Raw genomic sequence first — 17962 nt, forward strand, 5'->3', positions numbered from 1 at the left:
ATCTCATTGATCTGTATCACATGGCTACAAGGGAGTATGGAAAAATAGAATATTTAGCTTTCCCAGCCTCTGTAGTAAAACATTGCAGAGGAATAGAAGTTTGGGCAAGCCTATTGGGTTGGCTAAATAGCAGTGTTTACCACAGAACTTTTAATCATGGACCCCCATATGTAGCCATTTTTCTATTAATACCATGAAGGAATGTAACATGGAGAATGTAAGCTACTAGCCAATTTCTAAGCCTTATCTTACAAATCACTGGCCATTGATTTATTGAACAAATATTTGTTGAGGATCTTCTACAAGTTGGACACTGAGCTGGGCTCTGCAGTACCATTCTGAGATGCAGGAATAGACTTAATGCCCTATAGAACCAGGAATCCAGCCTCCCTTTAGACCTAGAGAGAAGGGTTGAAGATTGCCAACAATCTCTCATTTCATTTTAAGTTCTACTTTCATCCAGTTTCTCTTGTAACTTCCATTTCCATCCCCACTCTCCTTGTATCAGTTAGCTTTTGCTGCAATAGCCACCCCGAAACTTAATAGCTTAAAGCACTAACCACAAATTATTGCTCACCAGTCTACAGGTTTAGTCGTGGGTTCTTCGGACCCGGGCCAGGCCTCGCTGACCTCAGCTGGGCTCGCACATGTGTTTGCGGTGCACTGGTGGGTCGGTGGAGGGTGCTTGGTCTAGGATGGCCTCACTCACGTGTCTGGTGGGCGGTACTGGCTGTCAGCTGGGGTAGTGGAGTCACAGGGCCATGTGTCATTCATTATCCAGTAGCTTCGCTCAGGCTCAGAAATAAGATGGTAGTTGCAGAGTTCTCAAGAGTAGCAAGAGTGGACAAGCCCCAATATGCAAGCAGTTTTCAAGTCTCCACTTACATACGTTTGCTACCTGTACCATCGGTTAAAGCAAGCCACAGAAGTTCCAGAGAAACAAAGTTTCTCTCGTTGATAGGTGGAGCTGTAATCACACTGCAAGGGCAAGAGAGCAGAGAAGGGAAGAATTTGTGATCATTTTGCTAACAGTGATACTCCTTTTCTTATACTACATGACACATCAAAAATTTGTTAAGCTGGTTAATGATCTTTGAGGCCAGGCACAATTAACTTCTATCAAACGTGGGTAATAGTGCCTTTGCAAAGAGATCACGACACTTCTTATAGATCAAAAGTAGCTCCTCATTAGGAAAAGAAAAAGCCGGAATTACCCATCACCATCTCCTAAGCCAGAGGCTGTCAAAATTTATAGGCTAAGACCCATTAGTAAGAAATTTATTTTACAGAATCCAGAACATACACACACACATACATGTTTCATAAAACGATACCTATGCTTATTATAATGGAAAATAATAGAATGCACCACATATTTAAATTCATTTTTTAAAAAATTTAGTTACGACTCACTGAATTAATTCACCACCCACTAATGGGTCATGACCTGTAGTTTGAAAAGCACTATCAGAAGCTGAGGCCAGGAACACCACTTGTCCAGGCAAAGGGAACAACAGGTACAAAAAGCCTGAGTTTGGAGCTTGCAGGATCTAAAGACCAGCATGGCTGGGGGTGGGGAATGAAGAGGGAAACGTGGTCAGGGCCTGCCAGGAAGGTCTGCATGTTGCAGCAGGGAGTTCAGGAATTCTTCTTCTTTCTTCTTTCTTCTCTCTCCTCCTTCTCCTCCTCTTCCCCCTGCTCCTTGTCCCTCCTCCTCCTTCTTTCTTCTTCTTCTTCAGTGATGGGGTTGGTGGGGGTGGGGGGGTGGGGGTCTCGCTAAGTTGTCCAGGCTGGTCTTGAACTCCTAGGCCCAAGGGACCCTCCTCCCTCAGCCTGGCTAGCTCAGGGCTTATTCTAATGGAAGCTCCCAGTGGTTGGGAGCAGGCAAGTGACGTGACATGATCTATTTTCCAAAATAGTTTCTCCTGACCTCGTGCACAGCCCAAGGATGATTTCAGAATGACCTAATTTTATCTAAATTTAAAACAAGCCTGGAATGACTTTAAGACCCTCCATGGAGGATTCTCTCCCTCTCCCCCACATTTATTCAATCAAACTCATTTCCTGGTTCTTTTCCCTGCACGAGGCTCCTACCTTCTGCTGAGCTCCTCTGGAGACCAGAATCCTGCAGAAATACAGGGCTGAAGTCTTAAATTTTTCCTCCTATCAAGTCCAGTACTTTTATTATCCTTCTATCACTAAAAATCCACATATTTGCTGGCCATGCTGCCCTGCTGGCAGGAGTCGTGCATACCCAGGGATTTTTTTTCTTTTTTTCTGATTTGCAACATTGACACTTGGAAGGACATCTTTTTAAGTTTTGGCAGCAGTTCTCGTCTCCCAGTGGGGGTCTCCGCTCCGCTGGGACATCCGCAGGGCCTGCTGTTGGAAGCTGCCACACGTGGTCCGAGTCCTTGGGTCACGCAGACTGAGAAGGAAGCTGGGAGAGGGGTTGCTTAGCAGGAGACAAGCACATTTCCCAGGACCTGGGCCTCCTTCTTGGCCGGTCCCCAGGAGATGAGTTCCAGCTGCTTTTCTTTTCTTAATCTTCTTCCTCACCCCACCCCCCTTCCGGTTGGGCTCCCTTTCCTTCCCTCCTCTGGCCGGCCCCCAAGCCAGGCGAGATTCCTGGTGGAAAACATCACTGTCAAAAAAGAAGAATCCAGAGAATGGGAAGCTGAAAAGCAGAGGGGGGGCTCTCATCTTCTGGAATCCCGTTCCATGGATCTGTCACCTCTCCTCCGGGAGAGAGAAAGGGGTGCAGGAAACAGTCAAAACATCAGCCCGCCAACCCCCCACTGCCGCTTCCCACACTAAGGACTTGCCCAAGCCTGTGGGGCCTCCAACCAGATTGCTTTAATTTACTTTGTGGTTTCCAAACTAGACACTTTCAAGGCCTGGGGATAAAGATACCATAAGGGAAGCGAGAGGAAAAAGAGAGCAGGAAGATTTTGCATGAAAAGTGGAGGAGCTAGTGAGTCAAGAAATTGGACTGGTCCAGGGCAGGGGCTCCAGGGTCCCTCACACCTGGCTTATAGTCCTGTCTCTGCCACTTATCACTGTGTGGATGAAGGCTGGCCATTTTAACCTCTCTGAGGCTCTGTTTCCTCATCTGTAAAATGAGCATATTCATACCCACTTCTCAAGGCTGAGAATTAAACAGGACTCTTAATGGAATTATTATCTACTCTGTAAGTGCTTGATAAATGGTAGCTTAATTTTAATGAATATTATACATGTAAAGGGAGCATTGGAATAGGAGCTGGCAGAAACTTTCAAGGAAAAGAAAACCAGGAGAATAGCTGGTGAGGAGCTTCAGAAACACAAGCCATCAGTTTAATACAATATATCTTTTAAAATCAGATTTGGTAGCTTCCCAGGGGCTCTCCTATCTCTTAGCAGGTGTGAAGTACAAAATATCCCCATTTCACAGAAGAGGAAATTGAGGTCCAGGAAGTGATACTGAGATAATAAATGTAAAAGTACTTGGTACATTGCTACGTAGTGCACAAAAAAGCGCACCAGATTGTTTCTGGTTGCCTGTTGTCACACAAGCTGATAAGCAGTGAGGCAGTGCCAGGGGCCAACTCTTCTGTGTCTCTCCCCGGAGGAAAGAGGAAGGAAAATCGGCTAATGTGTGAAGAGAGACTCTCCTAAGTTTAGGCGGATGGAGGAAAGCCTCGGGTATGAGCTTGATGGTTTCTGTGGGCGTATCCTCAAGCCTCAGAGGGGCCTGAGAAGGGGACAGGCTGGAAAGCGTATTGTCCCCAAAAGTAATGTCTGAAGATTGCAGCTGTAGGGATAATAGATTTAAAATGGGAGGTAAACATAAATAATCTAAAAACAAAGCAAATTAAATGATGGAAATATCTCCCCAAGGATGATCCTTTTGAAGGCAAGTCAAGCTTAGAAACAAAAGACTGTTTCCAATAACGTAAAATTAGGGGGTTGCATTTTATAATCCCCCAAAGCTAAAGGGTCTTATTCTTCCCTTTCAAGCGCTGGAGAGGATGCCTTGGACTCCACCCAGGAGGACCACATAACAAGTTCTGGATCCCAATCAGTGACTTTGCTAATGAAAACCAAGGGAAGCAAAGCGAGTGTGGGTTACTTGCTGAAAATAAACATAAATCAGAAATCAGACTCACACAGAAAGATGCCAGAATTATGCAAGCTGCACATCTGGTCTTATATTCTCTTTGGAAGTTTTCTGAGAAACGCTTTTTTTTTTTTTTTAAATCTCAATCTGTTCTCCTAGTGGATCTTTCTGAGTCTTTTTTGAATAAAATTAAAACTGATATATCCTTTAGGGTAGCTGGCTGCTTGGATATATTGCAAGTACCTTAGACTCAGCGTGTCTAAAATTAGAAAATAGAAGTCATCGTCTCCCCCAACAAACACGTTCATCCTCCCATGTCCCCGGCTCAGGAGCAGCACTGCCTTCCAACCAGTCACCCAGACCAGAAACCTGAGGTCCTTCCTGGGTGCTCTTTTCCCCATGCCACTTTTCCCCCAGGTCACTAAGTTCGATCAAGTGTGCATCCCAAAACTGTCTCAAATTCCAACACTTCTCCGCATCTCTTCTTGCCCCCATCTTTACTAGCCATAAAGGCCTCCAACCCCCGCCGCTAAGCTCTAGATGGCCTGGACTCTGCCCCAGCCCAGGACCCGGCAACCTGCACGCAACCCCCAGGTTTCCGCAGCACCCCGCAGCCACAAGCTACTCTAGCAAACTTCTCCCATTCCCCAGCAGCTCACATGGTCCAGCGCTGAGGGCCAAGGGCGGGGAATGCTGTCAGCCTCAGCAAGGACAAGGAGGAGACAGGCAAAGCTTCTATCAGCGTCCCAAGAGATGCGCAGGCAAGTCGCCGTAGTCATGTGCCTTTACTTTGCAGCCTCTTAGCGCACACCTCACTGCGCTGTAATTGTCTTGTCGGGTGTGCGGTAGAGTAGACATAAAATGTATCATTTTAACCATTTTTAAGTGTACAGTTCAATAGCATTAAGTACATTCACACTGTCATGTAACCACCACCAGCGTCCGTTGTCAGAACACTTTTATCCCCCCAAACTGAAACTCCGTACACCCATTAAATAACAATTCCCCCTTCTCCCCTCTCCCCAGCTACCACCATTCTGCCTTCTGTCTCTTAGAATTTGACCACTCTCTAGGTACCCCATATGAGTGGAATTATAAAGTATTGTCCTTTTGTGTCTGGGCGTTTTCCTTAGCCTAATGTCTTCAAGGTGCATCTCTGTTGTAGCATATGTCAGAATTTCCTTCTTTTTAAGGCTGAACGATATTCCATTGTATGTGAATACCACATTTTCTTTATCCATCCGTCTTTCGATGGACATTTGGATTGTTTCCACTTTTTAGTTATTATGAATAATGCTGCTGTGAATGTTGATTTACAGATATGTGTTCAAGTCTCTGCTTTCAATTCTTTTGGGCATATACTCAGAAGTAGAATTGCTGGACCATATGGTGTAATTGTCTTTTAAATTCTTGTTTTCCCAACCAGACTGTGAACTCTTAAGAGACAAAGACTGTGGCTTTTTTTAAAGAAATTTTTTACTGATACATGATATGTGTACATTTTTATGGATTACATGTGATATCTTGTTACACACATAGAATGTGTACTGGCCAAGTCAGGGTATTTAGAACATCCATCACCTCAAGCATTTATCATTTTATGTGTTGGGAACATTTCAAGTGCTCTCTTCTAGCTATTTTGAAATATACAGTCCATTGTTGTTAACTATAGTCACCTATTCTACTATCAAACAATAGAACTTATTCCTTGTATTAACCCTTGGTTAACATACAGTTTGTACCCATGAACTAACCTCTCTTCACCCCCCTCACACCCTTCCCAGCCCCTGGTGACTATCATTCTACTCTCTCCTCCAAAGCCTGTGTCTTGACACAAATATTTGTTGAATAACTGATGACTAACCTTGGTAAAAAGGATTCTGTAAGGGACTGAAAGTTAAGATGGTAAAGGATGGCGAGGATAGGAGGGACTTTGGACCTTCAGAAGGTTCAGATCCTGCTGCATTTACAAAGCCTTGATTAAGATCTTCAACAGGTGAGAGAGCAGATGGAGGGTTCCACAGGGAGGAATTATCACCCAAGGTTAACTCAAAGGCTTGGGCCAGACCCCCTGGATTCCTGTCTTAGTTCCCTCTCTCCCTTCCAGGTGGTGAGAGCTCCAGCACATTATTAATACTTAAACTCTCCCTATAAAATGGGGATAATAATGGCACTTAGCTCATAGCGTTACTGTGAGACTTAAATGAGTTAATACATACAAAACACTTAGAACAGTGCCTGGCACATAGTATGTGCTCAATAAATGCTAACACTATTAACAAAAGCAGAACTGAATGAAGATGAGATTTAGAGTAGGAGTTAATTTTGGAATATCTCAAGAAAGTACCAATGTGTTAGGACAGTGGGGATCAATACTCTGACACAGCCCATCTGGTTGGGAAAGTAAGTTGACATTTTTTAAGCACCTGCTTTATGTCGGACCTGGTGATTGTTATGTATTATTATTGTTATAGATTATCCCCATTTTAGAAGTATGGAAAATGAGGGGCAGAGATGTTCAATTACTTGCCTAAAATTATACATTTACCAAGGGGCTGAGCCTAGTTTCAAATCTAGTGTCAGAAGAGAATGGGCAAGGGGTGAAGTAGAGTGACAAAATGTCCCGGTTGCATCCAGAAAAGCCCCCATGGTGGGGATATGGGGACTTTTAAGAGAAGGGAGCAAAGCCTTTTAAATGATTCTATGGAGGAAAAGGAGAGTTGCTAGTCCCAGGACAACATGTGCCATGGGCCTGCTGCCCAGCAGAGCTTTCTTGGACACACTGCTGTCCCTGTTCCGTGTGTACCCTGACCCTCAGGGGCAGTGTTGGGACCAAACACCCTCATGGCAGAGACTGATAGTTGCTACCCTTATCTTCATTCTTTTCCTTCCCCTCAGTCACTAAACTGTGGTTTCTGTCGGGGCCCTTGACTATCTAGAATAAAGACCACATTTCCCAGCCTCCCTTGCAGCCTAGTGTCTCCATGGTTACGTGCTGGTCAGTGAGGTATTAGTTAAAGCCATGTGTGGCAACTCCTCAGAAATCTTCCTAAAAGGCAAATGATGTACGCTTTTTGCCTCCTTCTTTGTTGCTTCTTGGTCCCCTCTGGACATGTGGCTGGGCTTCTAGCTGCTGTCTTGGAAACTGAGGACGTGTCCTAGGGAGGGTGGAGCAGGGAAGCGGGCGGGGCCCACGCTGTGCCTGCCCTGCCTCATCTGCATCTGGAGTCTTTCTGTGCGAGAGAAATGAACTCTAGCTTGCTTAAGTCCCTATTAATTTAGATTTTCTCCTGCATTTTTCTGTTAACTAAATCAACATACTTGTGCCCCCTTGGGAATACCATCCCCCTTCTGGGGTGTGCACCTGGGGCTGCACCACATGCTGTCCCAGGTTGAAGAGCCCCATGTCCTGAAACTGGAGCCCTTCCCTTGCTCTGCCACCCACAGGGAGAGAAGCTCAAGACCTCAGTTTCAAAAAGCGCCTCCTGGCTCCCTGTACCTTCCTTTAGACAAAGGTCGGTAGCCATGGAATCAACAGCAGTATTAGTCTGTCTACTAAGCAGAAAAATAAAACATTGTTTTCCTGGTGCCATTCCTGTTAGGAAAAAAGCAAACTACATGAACCTAATTATGTAGTTCTGTTGATTGTACAGTGGTATAAATGCTATTTATAAAACAAAAAAAAAAAGTTAATACATGAATACAATTTGTTTTAGCTTTACTCTATACCTGATTTTCCCCTTGGAAAATAAATGTAATTTATTTGAGGAGTCAGTTGTTATAATCAACACTGTAACCATTTGTTTGTTCGTTTATTCATTCAAAATATAGTCATTGGCTGGGCGTGGTGGCTCATGCCTGTAATCCCAGCACTTTGGGAGGCTGAGGCAGGAGGATTGCTGGAGCCTAAGAGTTCGAGAGCAGCCTGGGCAACATAGAGAGACCTTGTCTCTACAGAAAAAAATTAAAAAAATAAAAAAATATGTAGTCATTTATTCTTTCATTCAACAGTACTTGTTAGCATCTCAAAGTAAAAAGTTAAAAAAACAACAACAACAACAAATGCCTGTTAAGCAGAACCCTTTGCCCATCATGCTAGATACCTGAGGAATTAAAATGCAGAAACCTCAGCCCCTGGCAGCTCAGGAGGTGCACAGGTTTGCTGAGGAAATAAAAATCATATCCATAAAAAAACTGGAGCTTATTAACTAGTCTGGACTGAGAACTTCTTGCTAAAGGCTGTTCAAACACAGGGCATATTTTGCACATATAAATATGAATGCTCCATTAAAACAAACAAAGTACTGCCCACGAGGAGGAAAAAAGGGGAATGAATGGGTCAGGCTTGAGAGACAGACCTCTTCAAACTCACTCTAACACACCATGTGACTCGCTGAAAATTCTCAGCCATCATAACATTTCTCATCCTTCAAACGTCTGCGTTCCAGGAAGCCTGACCCCATCTGCCCCAGGTGAAGGGCAAGCCACTTAGGGCGACAGATCTCACTGCATCAGATTAGGTGTGTGCGAGGGAGGTTAACTCAATAATTTCTTTATATTTTTTATTTCAACTTATTATGGGGGTACAAAAGTTCAGGTTATATATATTGCCCATGCCTCCCCCCATCCCCCCGAGTCAGAGCTTCAAAATTATCTGAAATTCACAAGAAGAACTATCATCTATTTGAACAGATACTGATATGCCAGATACCTCACACTTGTCTCCTTTAATTCTTATAACAACTGCGAGACACATACTCTTGTTACATCCATTTTGCAAATCAAGAAATAAGACGTGGAGAGTTCAGTCTCATGCAACGTTCCCAAAGAAGTGGCAGAATCCAGGATGATCAGAGTGTAAACGTACGTTCTTAGCACCTACTTGTTAAGTACATGCGCTGCCCAATAAATGACTTCTCCCACCTCTCACACAGCATTGGTGGCCCTACACCACATGCAGTCTCTCTGTTGTATAACCGCTTCTATAAATGTCATTCTAAAACTTGAGTTCAGACTATATTTTGGTCATTTTTGTAACACTGTCTGCTTAGAACATAGGACACGGCACACAGGAGGTTCCCAAATATTTGGTTAATTAACTATATCAGTCATCAAATAGTTAATCATAAACACACTGTGCACTCAAGTGCTCAATGAGGCACATATTATTATTGGAGAATATGTCCCCAAATGTAACATCAGCTCCTTCTTCATATTTACTTTCTAAGAGCTAAGTACTGTACTAGGTCGTTTAAAGCCCCAACTCCCAGGCAGTGGACGGGTCTGTGGCCTGTTAGAGCCCCACTGTCTCCCCACCCTCCCATCATACATGGAAAAATTGTCTTCCGTGAAACTTAGGACGGGGGTGCATACAGCAGGAGGTGAGCGGCTAGAGAGCGAGTGAAGCTTCATCTGTATTTACCGCCTACCTGGGCCACCCCCCCCCACTTCTGCCCACCCCCATCCTGTCCATGGAAAATTTGTTTTCCATGAAACCGGTCCCTGGTGCCAAAAAGGTTGGGAACCGCTGCTTTAAAGGACACAATAATAATTAAGACATAGCTCTTATTCATCTGAAGCGTACAATTTAGGAGACAAGATAAGACACATAAACAAATGAATTGGCCACAAAGCTGATTGTGATAAGGGGTAATATGGGGACTTAAATTTAGTATTTCTTTTCTTTCTTTTTTGAGACAGAGTCTTGCTCTGTTGCCCGGACTGTAGTGCCATATTGTGATCATAGCTCACTGCAAGCTCAAATTCCCGGGCTCAAGAGATCCTCCCACTTCAGCCTCAGGAGTAGCTAGGACTACAGGTGCATGCCACCACACCCAACTAGTTTCTCTATTTTTTGTTGCTCAGGCTGGTTCCAAACTTCTGGCCTCAAGTTATCCTCCCGCTTTGGCCTCCCACAGTGCTAGCATTGAGGGTGTGAGCCACCTTGTCCAGCCAAATTTAGCATTTCATCAAATTTGACACCATTGACTGGAACATGCATCATGATTTCAGGAGTTACTAAGAAAGAAGAATTGCTGCTAATTAAACTACACACACCATCGATTTAAAGATACATCTTTGGCTGGGTGTGGTGGCTCACACCTGAAATCCTAGCACTCTGGGAGGCTGAGGCAGGAGGATTGCTTGAGCTTAGGAGTTTGATTCGAGACCAGCCTGAGCAAGAGCGACACCCTGTTTCTACTAAAAATATAAAAATTAGCCAGGTATCGTGGTGTATGCCTGTAGTCGCAGCTACTGGGGAGGCTGAGGCAGGAGGATCATCACTTGAGCCCAGGAGTTTGAGGTTGCTGTGAGCTAGGCTGATGCCACAGCACTCTACCCAGGGCAACAAAGTGAAACTCTATTTCAAAAAAAAAAAAAAGATGCATCTTTATTTCAGAGATGTTAAGATGTTTTTAGAATTTGCCCCTTGAATGAAGTACTGATACATGCTACAACATGGATGAGTCTTGAAAACATGATGCTAAGTGAAAGAAGCCAGACATGACAGGTCACATATAGTGCGATTCTGTTTCCATGGAATATCTTGGACAGGCGAATCTACAGAGACAGAAAACAGGTAAGTGGTTGCTGAGGGCTGGGAAAGATGGAGGGATTGTTAGGTGACAGCTAAAGTGTAGGGGCTTTCTTTTTAAGGTGTTGTGAAGATGGTTGCACTACTCTATGACTATACTAAAAACCATTCAATTTAAATGGGTGAATTGTAATCTGTGAATAATATCTCAACACAGTAGTCCGTGGTTTCACTTTCCAAGGTTTCACTTTCTGACGTTTTTGTTACCATGGTCAACCGTGGTCCAGAAATAGGTGAGCACGGTACAAGAAGATATTTTGAGAGAGAGAAAGGGAGAGGCCACATTCACATAACTATTACATTATATTGTCATAATTGTTCTATTTTATTATTCATTGTCGTTAACCTCTTACTGTGCCTAATTTAGAAATTAAACTTTATCATAGATATGTATGCATAGGAACAGACATAGTGTACATAGTGTTCAGTACTAGCCACGGTTTCAGGCACCCATTGGGGGTCTTGGAACGCATCCCCCAAGGATAAGGGGGGACTACTGTATATCTGTAACCAAAAACCTGTGCCTCTTAGGATCAAGAATATGTAAGAATAGCACGATGGGAGTGCCAGGGCTAGGAGAGACATTGTTAGGTAGGGAGGGCGTAGGCATGACACTTAGAACTTGGGCAGGAAGGGGGTGGGGCCAGGGTGTGCTGGCAGAGGTGACAGCTTGGGCAGTGTGCCGGAAGCAGGGGTGCTGGATGAAGTCATGCAGAAGCGGAAGGAAAGGAGGAGGGGTGGGAGGCAGGCTGGCCCCACCGAGGAGGGCCACCATCCCCGGCTACGGGCTGCTGCTTTGCAACAACGTACAGAGAAGCCTTGACCTTTTCCCCAAGAGCCGATCTATGAAACTTTGGCAAGTCCATACACAAAGGAAATTTATTATTAAGCCTTCTTCTAGCCACAGGACACTGTTCCTGCCCCGACAGGCAGTACAATCCCCTTTGCAACTCGGAGCCAGATGACAAAAGGTTAGGAAGGCAAAGGGCACTGCCCCCGGAAGCTGGTGCTGAAACAGATGCTGGGAAAAACCGGGGTTTCTGACAGGCAGCCAAGAGATTCCAAAGGTCGCGTCAGCAGAGCCAGGAAGCTGAGAGAAAGATGTCACCGCGTGCTAGGGGTCACACAGGAGGAGTCGGACTCACACTTAACCAGAGGAGCTGAGAAGTGAGATGGGGTCCCTGTGCAGAGTAAGGGAAGGGACACAATGGCCATCCCGGGCTGAGCGGAGCCAGACTAGTGGCAGATGAGGCTCTTGGGCTCAAAATGCTGCAGTTTGGGGGCTGAAGTCTGAATCTGCCCGCCCTGAACTAACTGTCGTGAGCCTGGGGCCAAGGCGAACGCCAGGTACAGTGGAGGCACAGAGCAGGATTCGAAGGGCAAAATTGCTGGGTGATTCCCCTGAGCCCTTCGGGAAGGGGAGTCGGGCCTGGGGACCCAGGAAGGGGACTCCGGGCAGCTCTGCTGATGCAGCCCAGTTCCAAGAGGGAAGCAGAGGAGGGTGGAGCGGTGAGGGGACTGCAGCACTCATAGCAGCCGGGAGGCCCCACCTGGGTGCGCCTGGTCCCCAGGCAAGAGGCATCTGCAATAATAAACAAAAGAAAATGATGAAACTGGACGGAGTCTCTCTGCCCTTTACTTAGCTCTTCAGTTTCCGGTAGAGCTTTGGAAGTTTTAAGCGAGCCTGATCACTCCATTTAAACAATATAAACAGCATAGTCCCCTGTTATCCTTTCCAGAAATGCTGCCACAGTCCCCAAGATGCACAGTGTACTGCGAACGGGGAAAGGTTGCTGCAGAGGGACACTTCCTTTCATTCAGAGTTAATAGTGCTCAGGCCACTCAACGCAGAGCACGGTGGCAGGCAAAACTTCTGAGCTCTTGGCAGTGTGTGTTAAATTGAATTGCAGTGTTTATTTACCTGGAGTATAAACCCGCCCACTCCTACAAAGGGTTGGAGGCCACTGAATTGCAGTTTGTGCCTGTTAGTACTCTCTGCCTTTGGAGATTAAGTGCTGAGGGACGTCATGCAGTCTGGCTTTTTCCAAACAAAATCGGAAACCCTCTCCTCTAGGTCTACCCAGAAAGAGCAGTTACAGGAAGAACCGCTTGGCCAGTCCTGTGGATCTGATAAGACTCTTGTTTTCTTCTTAAGGCCAAGGGAGTCCTGTACCCTGCCCTTTCTGCCTCTACACTTAGCTCTTGTCCTCTCAGCCTAGCCATGAAGATAGGGCAGGATGGGGCAGAGGAGCCTTAGTCTGGGAGGGCTGTGGGGTTTTTTAAGTGATGTCACTGAAAGTGGACATTTCCTGTCAAAATGGAAGGCAGGGCTGAACATGTCTCGAAATCTACTTGGGCTCAGCCCTAGATGGAAAGCATAAGGCCTTAATAGCTCAGAGATTCTGATCCTGTAAGGTCTGAGATCAGTACAAACATCTGCATGTTGAAAAGCATCCTGGACCACACTTTTAGAAACATTGAAACAGAAGCTATGTATGAGATACCCTCACAGCTTCTAAAACTCACCTGCCTTTATCCTCTGCAGAGGGTACTCCTCCTAGGTAAGCCGCTCATACCTACCGCATTCCTGCCGTTCAACCTGACATTGCATCTCCTTTACCCCACCCTGCACTCACAGTCTGCAGCAATTCTGGTGGACACCAAAGTGCAAACCTGCTGTCCTCTTTCCAATCTCAGCAGGTTTGCTCATGCAGTCCCCCTCATAGTGTCAAACCCTCTGTTTCCACCTGTCAAAACCCCACCTATCCACCAAGACTTGAGTGCCATCTCTTCCACGAAGCCTTCCTATATCTTTTCAAATGACAGTAATTCTTCTTTCCTCTAAACTTCAATAAGTCCCATGCTTCCTCTGTACTGTTCATATGATACTTAACTTTGTTTACTTGCTCATTGGTTGTGATCATTTGTGCACGTATCTATTCTCGCTGCTAGACTGAGTTCCTGGATGGCGCAGACATACATTGTCATATTATCCATCCCACCTGGATTTGGACATACATGGCACAACAGAAAAATACTCCCTCCAACTCCCCATAGCTTGGAGATAAGAGAAACAAGGTTGCCTCTCCAGAAGATTTCCATTGGTTTTGCCTGCCTGGACTCTGTCTACCAGCACCATTATTTTACACTCACTCAATCCATGCACAAAAATCAGATCTCAGGAGTGGTCATGTGACCAAGGTCTAGGCAATCATGAATTCCATCTCCCTGGGCACCATGATTGGTTCAGGGATGGGCACATACCCCAAGCCAGGCCAGTGAGGTTTAATTGTAGGAGTTTTTATTACACTATTGAGAAAAAGAAATGCTCTCTTTCAATGGGGCTTGACACTGGGAAGATGTGTGCCTGGAGCTGTAGGGGCTACTATCTGGCAGGAACCAACTTGAAAATAAAGCCAATGTGGAAGAGAGCAGATCCAAAGGACTAGGTCAATGACATTGTCTGAACCCTTGGATCCAGCTGTGCCAGAAACTTCACAGATTCTGAGTTGGGTTTTCCATCCCTTATGATTAAAAGAACAACCTAATGATCCCCACACCCCCGAAATTTCAGCCAGTATAATCTACACACTCCAGGTGTATGTTATAAGCTATCTTCCTATCAATGTGTAATGGGAGAATTTGACTATAAGCTTCAATAAAGGAAAAGTAGGTATTTCTAGGGTGTTAGGACTAGAATATCATGGTGATTTAGTACATGGAAATGTAATGAATTACATAGTGGCCTGAATAAGTGGCCTGTTGTGTGAATGGAAGGGAGATGGGCTGCTTGGGTCATGGAGCTGAAAAAGTGAGAAATTGGCAATGCTCAGGGAAGGAGAAATTGTGTCCTGGCTTATGGACTCAAATACTCTGTCGGGTCTATACCTGTTGCAGATCAGCCAACCACAGCCTTTTCTTATTCAAATTTCAATGTTCAATAAGCAACTTTATCATCATAACTTCCCCTTAAATTGGTATCCAGGGAGAAAATATGCTTATCCCATCAATGTCAAAGCTGCATAAAAGTTTGCATTCTCATTGTAAACAAATAATGTGACTTTCTGGTTTTATACACCAGGCTCCATAAGCTTGGTGAATTTGAACTTTTTCCTTGTGGTGTTAGGACAAAATCAGATGTCTGGCCCAGCAAACTGAGAGTCAGATCCCAGATGTTATTGAGTTCACACTGTGAGTCCTCCGTACATAGGGGTTACAGTGTCTATAATTTAAGATATTTCAGCATTTACAATGTAATATTATACGTGGGTTTCTTAGATGAAGCCAAAACCCTGGGACTATTCAAGAATGCACAGTGAAGGCACAGGAATCTATCATAGCATTGTATCAGAAAATACCCTGCTCTAGAGCCAGTCTTTGCATTTTCATGCCTCAACCAACAGTTTCAAATAAATATACTCAATGTCAGAGATGGTTTTTTGGGGGGTAACTAGTAATGTTTTAATAGGCATTATTGATTTTAGAAATGGGCTTTCCTTGGTGAGATTAAAAGTATTTAAGGTGGCTATAAAATACTATAAAAGTGCTCCTTGTCCTTATATGAACAGTGTATAAAAACCCAGTGAGGCCTAAGCCTGAATCTTTAGCTTAATCACTAACTAGTTCCATGAGAAGCCATTGATTTGTGAGGATTTGATGACCTGATGCCAACTAGAAGTCACAGAAGCCTGCCCTGAACAAAGCTTTCATGTGGAGTATGGTGGAAACACATAAAATGGCTGAGACCTAGGACTTTATCAAGCTCCCAGAACAGGTGGCATGAACTGTGTTGTACCTGCTGGGGAGTGAATATTTGTCCAATAATGTCTGTAGGTGAAGCAGGATTTGGGTTGAAACTTGTTTTCATTATAAGCTAATAGCGAAGTTGCGAGAAAGTAACCAATCCTTGCCTTCCTCAAAACTTCTTTGGGAGCCACCATTATCTAACAAGAACCTTGGCTTAATCAAACTAGCTTATTTCTGTTCTCATCTCCAGGCTATTATTTCTGTTCCACACCATGCCCACAATATCTTAGGCCTTTTATACTTAAAGTTAATAGACTATACACAGAAGGGCCCTTAGCAAATATTGATAAATAAATTAGTTGGTAAGTACATAACTGAATCAATGATTTCAGTGGAATTGCAAATTAGTAGAGTGGTCATCATAGTGTTACTAAAGGCCCTACTCTCCAGCTTCCTTCATAAACCTTTCCCCTTTTGATCTACCTCCCACCATTATGAATGAGTTAGTCTTACCCTTTGAGTTAATCATATTAAATTTTCTAGGATATAAATTCTTCAAAGGCAGAAAATACATATTTTATTTCTATATTCTATAAAAATACCAATGTGCCAGATAGGCTGTGTTTCATGAGGATTGCTGGATGATGATATGAGCCTAACAATGATAATAATAATGGATAACCATATTAAGCATCTACTTGATGTCAGGCACTATCCAAGTGCTTTACAAACAGCTAGGTCCTTGAACCCACACAACAACCCTGTAAGAGGTGCATCATTATTTTCAAGCAATTACATCACTTCCTCAAGGTCACATGGCTCATAAATTCCAGGGCAGGGATTTGAACCCAGGTCTGTGTAACCCAAAGCCCATGCTCTGGCCATGTGTTTGTGGAATCTCTGGCTACAAAATTTTCACAAGATCTGGTTTCTAAGATCAATGGTTATACTCTGCCTTAATATTCAACCTCTTCCCAAATTTTCCAAGGGTTTTAAAATGCATGCCTACTTCTCTCCCTTTTTTGGAGAGCTCCAGGATTCTCAAGAAAAGCAGCACTCATAGAGTCTGCCAGGACACCTGTCTGCAGGACCTTTGAATGTTGACCATTTGGAGATCCCTCAGGACCCCAGGGCACAGAGAGAACTAATGTCCTCTTTGAGAAGACCCACCCTTACCTTAGACGCTGATGGCTGTTTGGTTCCCTTGATTGCTATGCTGGGAACTGATTTGGAAAACAAACAATACCAGGCTTTCTGAAGGGCATTACATAGGAAACAGATGTTCCAAGTCAGCTTGGGTTCATGTTCTTTTGTGGTAGATAATTTCTTGGCTAACCTTTCTGCCTGAGGCATTGCCATCCAGTTGATGCTTGGTGGGGACTGAGTCCCAACAGAGCAACCGAGGACAAGAACCCTCCTGAGCAGGGCATTGTGAGGAGACAACCTCTGGCCTCACCAGGCACCAGGCAGAGGCCCGCAGGAGACGCCGCCTTGGCCATCGGGTGGTGGTCTTGGCTGCCATTCTTTGCTGGCGGAGAGCCCCGGGCCTCGCGCCAGGGCTTTCAGCATGACGGGTGGCAGCAGGCTGGCGGCCCACTGCACAGCAGTGACCTCAGGGCATGCAAAGCATGGCTCAGCCTCTGGGGGCCTGTAGGAAGAAGGAAATGGGATGGTCAAGAAACTTCCAGTGTTTCAGAATCTGGGGTGAGAAACTCTTCCTAGTTGATTGGAAGCCATGGAGGACAAGCTGCCATCTCCCCTCATTTGCCAAGTGACCCAGGAGCCCTCCTGTTTCCAACAGTCACTTTTAGCTGCCCTTTGACGGCTGAACACACATAATTCTCCCAACGCACCATGAGGTCAACCTTGTAACTCTCTTCCCGAATTGTGAATAATGTCAAGGGCTCGGAGGGTCATGGCAAAGGGAAGTATGTTTCATCGGGGCTTTTTTCTTTTTGAGGTTGATTGATTTCCTATGTTCAATTTAAACAAACTACTGATAGACTTTTGAACTGTATATATGAACTTTCTAGCTATATCCACTAAGAGCTTATCTTATTGACAAGAAAAGCTATAACATTACCCCAAAATCTTCAACTCTCTTTCATATGAGCCATCAGAATCAATAATAAGCCTCAATCCAGAAAAAATATATAAGATTTAAGAAATGATAAAAGCTACTTATATAGCACAAGGCACAAATCTTTACAAAATAACTTATTTAATCTTCTTAAAAACCTTATTATCCTGATATAACAGAAGAAGAAACTGAGGCAAGGAGAAGTTGAGGAATTTGCTCAAATTCACACAACTGATAAGTGAAAGAGCCCAGATCCAAACCCTGGAAGCCTCACTCCACAGTCCAGTCTCTGAAACATTACGCTCCATTTCTTGCTATGTTTCAGTTCTATGTCATTGAAGAATTTCTCAATTTCATCTAAGTTGTCAAATGTGTTGTCATAAGTGCTCTTAGTCTGTAGTGGTAACACCTCTTTCATTTCTAATACTAGTAACTTGCGTTC

Source organism: Lemur catta, chromosome 19 (genome assembly GCF_020740605.2).
Source record: "Lemur catta isolate mLemCat1 chromosome 19, mLemCat1.pri, whole genome shotgun sequence".
Taxonomy (NCBI): domain Eukaryota; kingdom Metazoa; phylum Chordata; class Mammalia; order Primates; family Lemuridae; genus Lemur; species Lemur catta.